This window comes from Hydra vulgaris, chromosome 07, assembly GCF_038396675.1.
Source record: "Hydra vulgaris chromosome 07, alternate assembly HydraT2T_AEP".
NCBI classification, from domain to species: domain Eukaryota; kingdom Metazoa; phylum Cnidaria; class Hydrozoa; order Anthoathecata; family Hydridae; genus Hydra; species Hydra vulgaris.
The window spans coordinates 4,187,096-4,199,160 of record NC_088926.1 but is presented as its reverse complement, the minus strand read 5'-3'; positions in this window follow the sequence as shown (position 1 = coordinate 4,199,160).

The following is a 12,065-nucleotide window of genomic DNA, read 5'->3' as shown; positions in this document are numbered from 1 at the left end:
CATAAGTCATAAGACAAATTTTAGTTTAATATTTTTAGCTAATTAAACGATCACGTGGTATTGCCCATTTGCATAAAGAATCTACGAAATGTTTACTTTGCTATTTAAAACATTATTAAAAACGAGGTCAAATGAGGTAGAGCGAGAATCGTTTCAAAAAGTTCTCAAAATTTTATATTTAAAAACCATAACATTAAAAAGCTGAAATTGTAAATCATTTTAAGAATAGCATAAAACGCAATTTTATGATATCTTAAAAAGACTTGGTCATTTATATTCTAATAAAAAGCATTTATATTCTAATAAAAAGGTCGTCCAAAATTCTTGACATAAAAAAAAAAGAAAACCAAGTTCAAGAGACTTGTCAATAACCGAAAAGGGGTCAGTCAGAGGAAATTGAGTAAACCAATCGACAATCGGTCGTGGATTTCAAAAAATGAATATTCAATATAAAATATTTTATATAAAATATTTTATATAAAATCATATCTTCTTATTTTTCAAACCAATTCTTAAATGTTATTTTTGTCATTTAATATTTTAATAAATTTTGTTTCCTTTATTTTACAAAGCAATTGTTATTTTTTGAAAAACTATAAATTTTAAACGATATGCGATATATTTAAATTTTCTTTTATAATATATATCAGAGATATATACATTGAAACTATATTTTATTGTCAAACTATACTTTGTCTTGTAATGACGCATTTTTTGGGGCTTAATGATAAGACTAAATTTGTCTTCTTCTAGCCCCGGTCATGTAATTATTTTTTTATAAGTTACGACTATAAATTTTTTTTTATCGGCAAAGTGTAAATAAAAAAAAAAAAAAAAAATACAAAAAAACTTAAAAGGACTTCTAAATACACCATTAATTAACAAATAAAAAAAGCAGAATATCGATGATGAAAAATACTTTTGTTTTGCAGTTAATAACATCCTAGAAATTATGGGTAATACATAAATATCAAAGAAATATGTCCGGAGAGTGTTCACTGAGAAAAGAGAAAAAAACAAAAAAGTTAACAATGTAGATTGCCGTATCCAACAGAAGTACGTCTAAAACCATTGTTTTTTACTCCAAAGCTGTAGCCCTAGGAAAAGATTAAACATATTTATTGTTTTTACTTAATAGTTGCAATTTTATAAAAACTCTGATAGAATTTAATAAAGTTTAACACAATAATAAGTTTTTGAATAAATTCAGTTTTATGAGGTTTGCTAAATTTATATCTAAAATACACACGCCCACATGGAAGCACATACGCACACACATATGCATGTAAAATAATTTAAAATAGCAATTAAGCTTTTGTACGATAAACACGTTGCCGTTTGAAGAAATAAAAAGCGTTTAGAATTTATATTAGCAAAGTAGCGTCAGTTTTTTTCTAAACAACCTCGTTTTCAGAAAAAATTGACGCTTTTTCGGTGAAAAAAAATCTCGTTTCAAGGTATATAAAGTATGATCCTACATTATAATGGCATTACAAATATACATTTTTTAAATGTAATTTGTCTGACTTCACTGCACACGAATTTCAGAAAATGTGTGCAATAAATTTAGCCAAAAACATTTTCGTCATGCAATAAGTTTAAGATAAAGAATTGCGGTATGTTTTTTGCAAAAGTATGTTTGTTTTTCAAAGTAATTGCAAATTATGAAACAAACAAAAAATAATAATAACTCAAACGCTAAATTATAGAACAAGAATTCATAAAAATCTATTTTACCATTGATTCATCAAAACACTGAATTATTCATTAAATTTGCATTAAACGCAACTGATGAATACCTCACGAAGCAAACTAATTGTTTTTTTCAAGAAAAGATAAGGAAATGATAAAATGAAGGTTATTAGGAAGAGGATTGTGGTGAAAATTGTAATAATTTTTTCAATTTTCAAGCAATGACTTAATTGAATCTAACATTCAATTTTAAAATAACATTTTACAAATTTTTTTAGAAAAAAACGAATAAATGTAAAACGATAAAAAGATTTTGCTAATTGATCATCAATATACTAAAATCCAGGCATTTTAATAAATTATTGTTTAATTTAGTTATGTATAACTATTAGTCTAAATTTCTAAATTTTGTATACATGTGGGCTTGTCTTAGCATTGGATACATTTTTTACTTTTTTAAATCTATGTATAAAAATGTTTATGTATGGTTATGAGAACGTCCATAAATTATCTCGCGTAATTTTTGACGGTTTTTAATCCCTCCCTCCTTTGTCACAAAGTTGTAACTCTTTGTAATAACTCCTGTACGAGACGTCAAAAAATCCCCTGTACATTCATATATATATATATATATATATATATATATATATATATATATATATATATATATATATATATATATATATATATATATATATATATATATATATATATATATATGTATATATATATATATATATATATATATATTTATATATATATATATATATATATACATATATATATATATACATATATATATATATATATATATATATATATATATATATATATATATATATATATATATATATATATATATGTATATATATATGTATATATATATATATATATATATATATATATATATATATATATATATATATATATATATATATATATATATATATATATATATATATATATATATATATATATATATATATATGCAAGGGCGACTCTAAAAACATTTCACAGTCGCAGTTTTAATTTATGGCGCACTCTGTATCTCACCTACTTTCGCCCCCATCTTGAGTTTACTGTACAAGCCTGGTCACCGCATTTAAAATCAGACATTGCCATTCTCGAGCAAGTCCAACATCGAGCAACAAAAACAATATCGATTATTAAACACCTGTCCTATGAAGATCGACTCCAACGGCTCGGTTTAACAACTCTTGAAGAACGCCGCAAAAGAGCAGATCTTATCGAGCAAATCAAAATCACTCGTAAACTCGGGCTAGTCAGTTTTGTCCCGCAAAACTTTTCAAAAAGTAAAGATAAGTATATTCTAAGAGGCCATAACCATAAACTAGAACGTCAGATGGTAAAAAACTGCGAGGAGCGATATAACTTTTTTTTCAAATAGAATTGTCGCAACATAAAATGCGCTTTCGCAAGAAGTAGTGAACGCTCAATCCATCAACGCTTTCAAAAACAACATAAGAAAGTAATTTTATAGATACAATTGCTGCTTTGTCTGTAGCGTCTGTATCTCCATGTTCGTCAGCATAGATTGCCTGGTGTAGCACCTCTTCATCAAATTATAAATAGATTATTGTATTTGTATTTGATCACTGAATATTAATAGTAATATGTATATATATATATATATATATATATATATATATATATATATATATATATATATATATATATATATATATATATATATATATATTTATATATAAAGTTTAAGGTGGTTGTAAAACGTTAACGGTGGCTAAAGCATTTGGAATACCGAGATCATTGCTCAATTAGATCATGTTGCAGCAAAAACACACTTCTCCTTTTTAGAGGTTTTAAGTTAAAGTTATTTTTACATCAGATTTTTTCAAACCACCCTTTTTAGCGGGTTGACATGAAATAGAAACCGTTGAAAACGAATTAAAAACTGCATTTTTTTTTTCATTTTTAGGCCAATTTTCTAAATGTTACAAACTTTCAAAAAATGAGGTGGTCTTTATCTTTGTGCGTCCGTATCTTTTGAGGGTCAAAATATATTTTAATAAAATTTGAAATCTGATTTATATTTATGCTAATAAATATGAAACTAATGGCATAAACACGATACAATTTAGACAAATTAGTCTCAATAAATTAAGTCAATCGTCTGTTCATTTGTTTAAATTAAACAATTTATTAGAGAGTTGATTTATAAAACTTGAATAACCTAATACATAAAAAACTAAATGAAAACGTTTTCGTACAAAATAAGTCAGCAAAAAACAAGATCTCATTTAGAAAATAGGAGATGGATACGTTTTTGCTGTGTCAACAAAGACAAAAAAGTCTATCTTTGGAGAAAAAGAATTTATTGATTCATCTGATCAAAGACTTTGTGGACACTGAATTCAGTCTGAACCTAAGCTCTCATCCGTCTGGAATATGCGGAAGCTGCAAGACAAACTTATATTTAAAACAGAAGAAGTATCAGCAAAGTTCTGGAGACTTCCTAGATAACCCAGCAAACTCGCCATGCTTGGACGATGCATGGCCCACCATCGGCCGACAAGCATAATCCAATACAAGTCTTGCTCACCGTTTAAGGCATGGTCCATGCATGGCAGCCGTTTTTCGAACGGCGTTTAACCGTTGCTTTGCCATTGCTTTTTTTATGCTACTATTGTTTCATTTTGTTTGTTTTTAACATTTATCGCAATTTCTATAAATAACCAATACCTAAATAAACGCGAAACTTCAACTCAGAGACTTTTGGGAGACAAATGCATGATTTTAACATTAAGATTTTAAAGTAAAACAAGTCAGAAAGAAAAGGATCAAGCGGGGTGGTGTTTGCTTATCTAAAAAAGTTGCATGGGTGATTTAAAATGAATGTGGGATATATTAAACTATAAATACACAGTCATTTTAGCAATAAATTTTGTATTACAAAATATTTTTATTTCAACAAAGTTGCCTTGCAATACAATACATATAAAAGTTTAAGGTTAGCGTACGGTTAAACTTCTACCATCTATTCAATTTGATACTTGCATGAACTAACGTTTGGTACTTCTCAATATCCTTATTTTTCTGCTTATCAAGCTGCACCTGATAGATTTAGTAATTACAACCAAGTCACCCAAAAAAAGCCAAAAGTGAAGAAGTTGTAAAATAAGTATAAAATATACAACCAAGTCACCCAAAAAAATAAAGTATAAGTTTGTAACCAAAATAGCTAAAAGCAAAGTAAATGTAAAATAAACTTAATAAAAAGTAATAAGATTAAATGAGAAAAAGTTAGTAATAAGATTAAATAAGAAAAAGTTAGTAATAAGATTAAATAAGAAAAAGTTAGTAATAAGATTAAATAAGAAAGTAATATATTTATCTCTTCTACATTAATTAATACATATTTTTACATATTATAAGTAATACAAAAAAAAAGAAAAGAAAGGAAAAGAACAACAAAAAACTCATGACAAAAAAAACAGTAAAAAACTTGATGAGGTTTTTACTGTTGTTTTCTTTTATTTTTTACATCAATTTCTATATCGATGAAATTTCTTGGGACGCTATATAAAAAGAATATCTTACGCTGTTTATCAATACTTCACAACTCATTAACTCCATGATTGGATAATAATGTTGTTTCAAAAAATACTTTCCATGAAATACTACATATAAAAATATATTCTTAGAACTATAAACACATTGTGATCTACACAAATGTTACTATAAATATTCTATTGTATTTCAATAAAAGATTTCAATAAACTAAACACATTTAACTTGCAAAGGAATAAAGCAAAATCATAAAGGAAGATCATCATTACTATTTGATGTCTTCATGTGCTTACACTTGATACAACTTGACTTCCAATTTTGCTGCAATCTTTTTCTCCTGATAATGTGCCAGGTGATTTAAAAGTCATTTAAACAGTTTTGCGCCTAATTTTGAATAATAAATAGATATTAAAGAACTAAACTTACATTAAAAAGTAGCTATATATTTATATATTATAACTTATCTACAGATTAAAAAACTAATTTACTCGCAATATTGTGTTATCTTTATTTTACCTTTTTACATTATTAGCATTTTTCATTCTTGATTAAATTGTTAAACTAACATCATTATTCAATTCTAACAACTAAATCACGTCGCTTTTTATGTATGTAAAAATATTTGAAAAAACTGAACAAATGATAATAATAATGATGAAAAGAATTATAATTCTACATTTATTGGCATAAATAAAAGGCAATGTCTAATCTACATACGATTTAAACCTAGTCACGCAAAATGAATGTCAGGTCAAACTCGTAAAATAAGAATAAAATTGTAACCAAAATAAATAAAAATAAGTGAAGTAAACCAAGGGAATAAAATATAAAATATACTGTAAAAATGATTATAAACTATAAAACCTAATGCTCTGTAATGCTTGATTATGCAATAAAAGCATTGTAACATTAAAAACATTATATTTTAAGAAAAATATATAAAATATCAGAGAAAAGTTGAGACAACTAAAAAAACCATGAAGCATTTTTAGCTAAATTTTTTAAGGCACATTTTTAACGACCACCGTTTCTGTCAGGAGCTTGCATTAGCCATAGCTTTATAGACCTCTCAACATCTGTATTACTTGCTCATTTTCATGTTTTCGAACAGCAACTGTTATATTTAAAACAAGATATTTAGATCTGATCCACTTAATTACCACAAAATCATTGTTTATTAATTTACTTATTGTCGATTATGCCAGGAATCTGTTTTAACTTTCCAAAGGCGTGCTGCTTTACTATAAATATAAATATTTATGTATTCATGTATATATATAATTATATAAATACATAAATATATAATAAATGATATAAATATATGTATATCATTTACTTATACTATAATTGATATAAATAAAAAATAAATAATGTCAAGTATAAACGATTTGAGATCCTCAAATCATACTATTAGTATAACATTATCAAGTCATAGGTTATACCTAGTAGAAATATAACATTTATCGAATGTTGTACCATGTGACAATATTAATTATTAAATAGTATAACCTATGATAGTGTAATTTATATAAAATAGTATAACTTATGACAATATTTTACATATATATATATATATATATATATATATATATATATATATATATATATATATATATATATATATATATATATATATATATATATATATATATGTATATAAATTATGGTATTTATTTTATATAAAACAAGTAAAACATAAAGTATATGTAAAATAAATAAATGATAAGGGATCTTCAAAAAGCATTTACTTACTTTTAAGATTAAATAAAATATATTTAATTTTAAAAGTTTTTATCATCGGCGATTTAGTGACGATTTGTTATAAGGGGGAGGGAGGGTTTCGATTTTGTGACGCAACATTTTTTTTTTCAGAGAAGACTTTCTTATAATTAAAAGAGTATCTGACCAAACCAAAACCCTCAGTTGATGTATCTACATGTTGATTGTAAAACCAACTACGCCTAAATCTTACTTAGTCAATGTGCACACTCTGTTAACGGAGTAGTTACAGCCTGTTAACGGACTGTTACGGCTGTATGTGGAGTGCAATGGCTGTATGTGCAGTACGAATTGGAAATACGAATGGCAGAACTTTATTTAGTTGGTGCACAAAAGTGTTCAGCAACAAAAAAACAATCTTTGTGCGCTATCTAAAAAAAAAAAAACAATTTAAATACAGAGAAGCGAACATTGGAACATTTGAACCTGGAACATTTGGTTGACTAGCTGGAAGCAGAATCCACTCGACCACGCCTACGCCGTTAGATAAAAGAAAATCGTGTTTATAAAATAATATTTTTGCATGTATAATATATTACTATTTATTATATATTATATATATAACATATTGCATGTATTATATATCGGAAGAATAGGTTTTTAAAATTGGTATCATGTTTTGGATAGCGATATTAATTTATACATTTTTACGCAGAACTATTGGTGTGAAAAAAAACATTAAACAGACTGAAAAGTACTAATTAATTAGCTCAAAGAAGCTCAGAAAATAATAAACATTATTCAATTTAAAATCGTTTTATATTTTGTAAAATTTTAAACCACTCCTTAAAAAACTTAACAAATTTTTTAGCGGTGGTGGGGTGGGACGGGGGCGCCCGTGTACAAAATTGTTGCATCATACTGGAGGGGGGGGGGGGGAGGGCAATAAAGTCTTACGGATGCGTTACGAGGGGGTGGGGGAGGGTAAAAAAATGCCAAAAACTGCGTGACGTAATTTATGGACGACCCCTAAGTCTGGAAGAAGATCAGCATGGTCGGCACAGTCGGCACACGATCGGCAAACAAACACGGCCAACCATTGGAATATAAACGGCATCACCAGCGCAGTGGTACCAGTCATTAGCCAATGAATTCCATGCATGGACCAAGCATAGAAAGTTTGCTTGGAAATGGTTGTGATTAAGGTAAAAAAATTGGGAGGAATTAAACAAGAAGATGGCAACAGCTATTGCTTCTTGGAACAGTGTTCTAAAAGTAGTAGTAAACTGAACCTTTCTGAATTTATCTACGTAGAATATGAAAAAGTTTAAAAAAAGAAAATCATTTTGCTCAGAATGCTGTCAAACTATCGGTCCCGGTATTCGTCATTCTTGCAACAACAAAAAAAACTGTTTAAAATGTTCACGCCTTAAATATTTTTTAATTACTTGTACACTAGAAGAAATACCTGCTGTTGATGCTAGTAAAAAAATAAAACTTGTAACAAGAGAAAAAACTTCTTAATTCTTTGAAAAAAATGTTAAATTTGAAAATAAGCCATGATCTTTCAAATTATGCAATGTTAGGAATAATGAAGGAGATAAAAAAAGATGTTGGATGATCTGGAATACAAGAGAACTCCTATGCTGAAGTTACGATCATGTCACGCTACTTGAATAGGTTTTATAATGTGATAAAATGTCAGCTCAAGAACGGTACAAACTTTCTTGAAAAAGATATTCTTTATTTTAATGATCTATCTTTGCTTGTAACTGAACTTAATTCAAAACTTTTAATTCTGTTGTACGTGTTAGTATTGATGAAGTGCAGGGATCTCTAAAGATTGTCATAACATGTTTGACTCATCAGTATTAAATTTTCAAGCAAGAAACCGGAAGTACACCGCGGTCAGCAAAGTGATTGTTTTAGGCATAGTTTGAATCTATAAATAGAAGAGAATCATCACAATTTGAAAACACTTTTCTAACTTCTTTAACTTAATTAATCAAAGTTTCCCTTGGCATCTGACCTCAAAATGATCAACGTCATCCTAGGATTATCAGTAAGTACCTTATTTCCATATCTTGACTTTATATGCAATGTAAACTTTAAATAAGCAAAACCTATAAGTTATTTTCTTTAATAAAGAGTCACTGTGAAAAATATTTGTGTTGCTATTGTGATAGGCTAATGGACAAAAAAGGAGTTCAAAGGACTTTTGGATCACTAGCACATGAGTTTGAAAAATACCAATTTGATAACAAACCTTGTATACAGATGCAATATTTTAAAATGTTTCTAATCCATGTCTGTTGGATGAAATTGATTGAGGAAGTTATCAACATAACTCCACCACCTGAATATCTTTTGTGCGGCTGTGGCGCAATGTTTAATAAATATGTGTTAATAAATATGTGAATAAAATGTGCGACCGTGGCGCAGTAGTTAGAGCGCTTGCTATAGAAGCAGGAGATCGAGGTTCAAAATGAGCTCTGGACAAATTTTCGCGTCAAGGTAAGGAAGGTAGCGTGAACTTCTTGGTTAAATGCACTTCCGTGGTGCTCTGTGACAAAACCATAAGGTCTTCTTGGAGCACCTAAATTAAAATATATATATATATATATATATATATATATATATATATATATATATATATATATATATCATCTTAATGAACACCATGTTAGTGTAATTATTGAACTCCTCTCCACTGATAAAAATCGTATATATAAATATATATATATATATATATACATATATATATATATATATATATATATATATATATATATATATATATATATATATATATATCATCTTAATGAACACCATGTTAGTGTAATTATTGAACTCCTCTCCACTGATAAAAATCGTATATATAAATATATATATATATATATATATATATATATATATATATATATATATATATATATATATATATATATATATATATATATATATCATCTTAATGAACACCATGTTAGTGTAATTATTGAACTCCTCTCCACTGATAAAAATCTAAAAGAATTTCTTGAAACGAAAACGGTCATCAGGCATGGCTATGATGGTGGTGGTTTTGATGGACCTAACTGTGTTAAAGTTTTAAGATCTTTAGCAGTTACGGATCAAGGAATTTTTGGTGAAGGGGGAGGAGGGAGGAGGGAGGTTGGATTTTGAAATATTTTTGTATTTTGCATCACATTTGCGTCTCCTAAAAATAATAAAATAAGTTCATTCATTTCTAAGATGTTTTAGAACTTTCAGATTCTGGTAAGGGTATGGGGGGGGGGGGTAAGCATATCTCTGATCTTTGGACATTGTCACTGATCTTTGGACAAAATGATACTTCATTCTCCAATTGATATTTGGAATTTATCGAAACCCTGAGAAGTTTAAAGAAGTTGTTTCATTGCTTTTTAAATTGTTTTTAACACATCTAAGAATATTTTTAGTTTAATTGGTACAGGTAGGGTACTATTGACCTACCAGCCTACATAAAATTAGGAGACACGAACATGATAATACTATTATTTTCAGCAAGTTAGTATTTGGTTAACTTTTGTTTAATTTAGTTGCTGAATGCTGTTATGGGATGAAACTCGCTATATCCTACAAAAAAAAATAGACAAGTTTGTGAAAATATGTTCTTAATGTATTCGCTTTTAAAAATTCGCGTTTAAAAAAATATGTTCTTAATGTATTCGCAATGAAGATTTCTCTTGAATGAAATTTCACATAATCAGGTTCCATCTCAAGGAATATCTCGATAGACAAAAAATCCCGCTCGGTTTTACATCTGAGCAAGCATATGAAGAATTGCATAAAAACTTAAACAAGACACTGAAAAGGTTCGCTGTGTCTGAGAAAATGTCAATCACGGCGAAAAGCTAAGAGCTATGGTTGTTAAATAAAATTCAACGAGATTGTAAGAAGATTTTTCAAGAGTATTTTGAGAATGAAAAAGTACTATATCTTTTTTGTAACATATTATAATATTTAAAACAGTGTTTGTAGCATTTCATTTGTCTGAACTTGTTATTGGAGATTTATCTATGTTTTGTGTGTATCAGTAGAGACGGAAAAATTATTGCATTTCTAATAAATTTTTGACAAGTAGATACTTATAACTAATGTTTTGCAATCATATCACTAGGTCAAGAATTCCCTTTAAAAATGCCCTCTGCAACCCCCGCGTTAAATTTTAGAACTCCCTTATTTTTTAGTCAAAAAATAAAAAAAGATAATTCGTTTTTAACAGTTTTTATTTCATGCCAACCTGCTAGAATAAGTGCTTAACAAAAAACTGAAGTGAAATCAACTTCGATTTAAAACATCTAAAAAAGAAGAGTAAACAGTGTTTAACTGGCTGTTTAATATGTTGTAGATTTCCTTAAACAACAAAATGGTTTACATTTACATCCCCATCGATTACTTCAAAGAATCATATTTAATTAAATCATATTTAACATTGTATGGCTGGCTTCTGGTTTTCAATCGTTGATATATTCTGTTGGTTCATCATGCTGCGGAAAGATTGTCTTAATCATGTACGGAAGCTATTAATAAGGAATGAATTAAATTTTTTTATAAAGATAACAAAAGTTGCTCTCAACCTTGATGTACCAACCTCTAATTATTTATAATTGCGACGAAACAATTGCGATGGTTTGTCGTCAGCACCATCTATTTCTGCTGAGGTTTTAAAAGCCTACCCTCTATAGCAATTTTTGTTAACTTTGCTAAAGATTAACCATGAGTGAGACTAGGTTTTTTCAAACCGAGACGAGACCGAGACGAGAAGTTAGTAAATCTCGTGAGACCGAGAACGAGACGAGAAATTTAATAATTTTTGAAAACAAATTTATTAAAATCCATGTAAAAAAAAAAAAATGTAAACATGGTTTTGACAAATAGACACAAATGACATTTGCCAAATGTAAACAACTTTTTTAAATATTAATTCAGAAGTTTTTTGTCAAACTTTTCCAACAAGACAATGTTTTTTCTGATTAAGATAATTTGTTCTACTTTTTCTGGGTGTAAGTTGTGTCTGGATGATCGGACGACATTTCCATCTGAGCTAAAAACTCTCTCTGATTTAG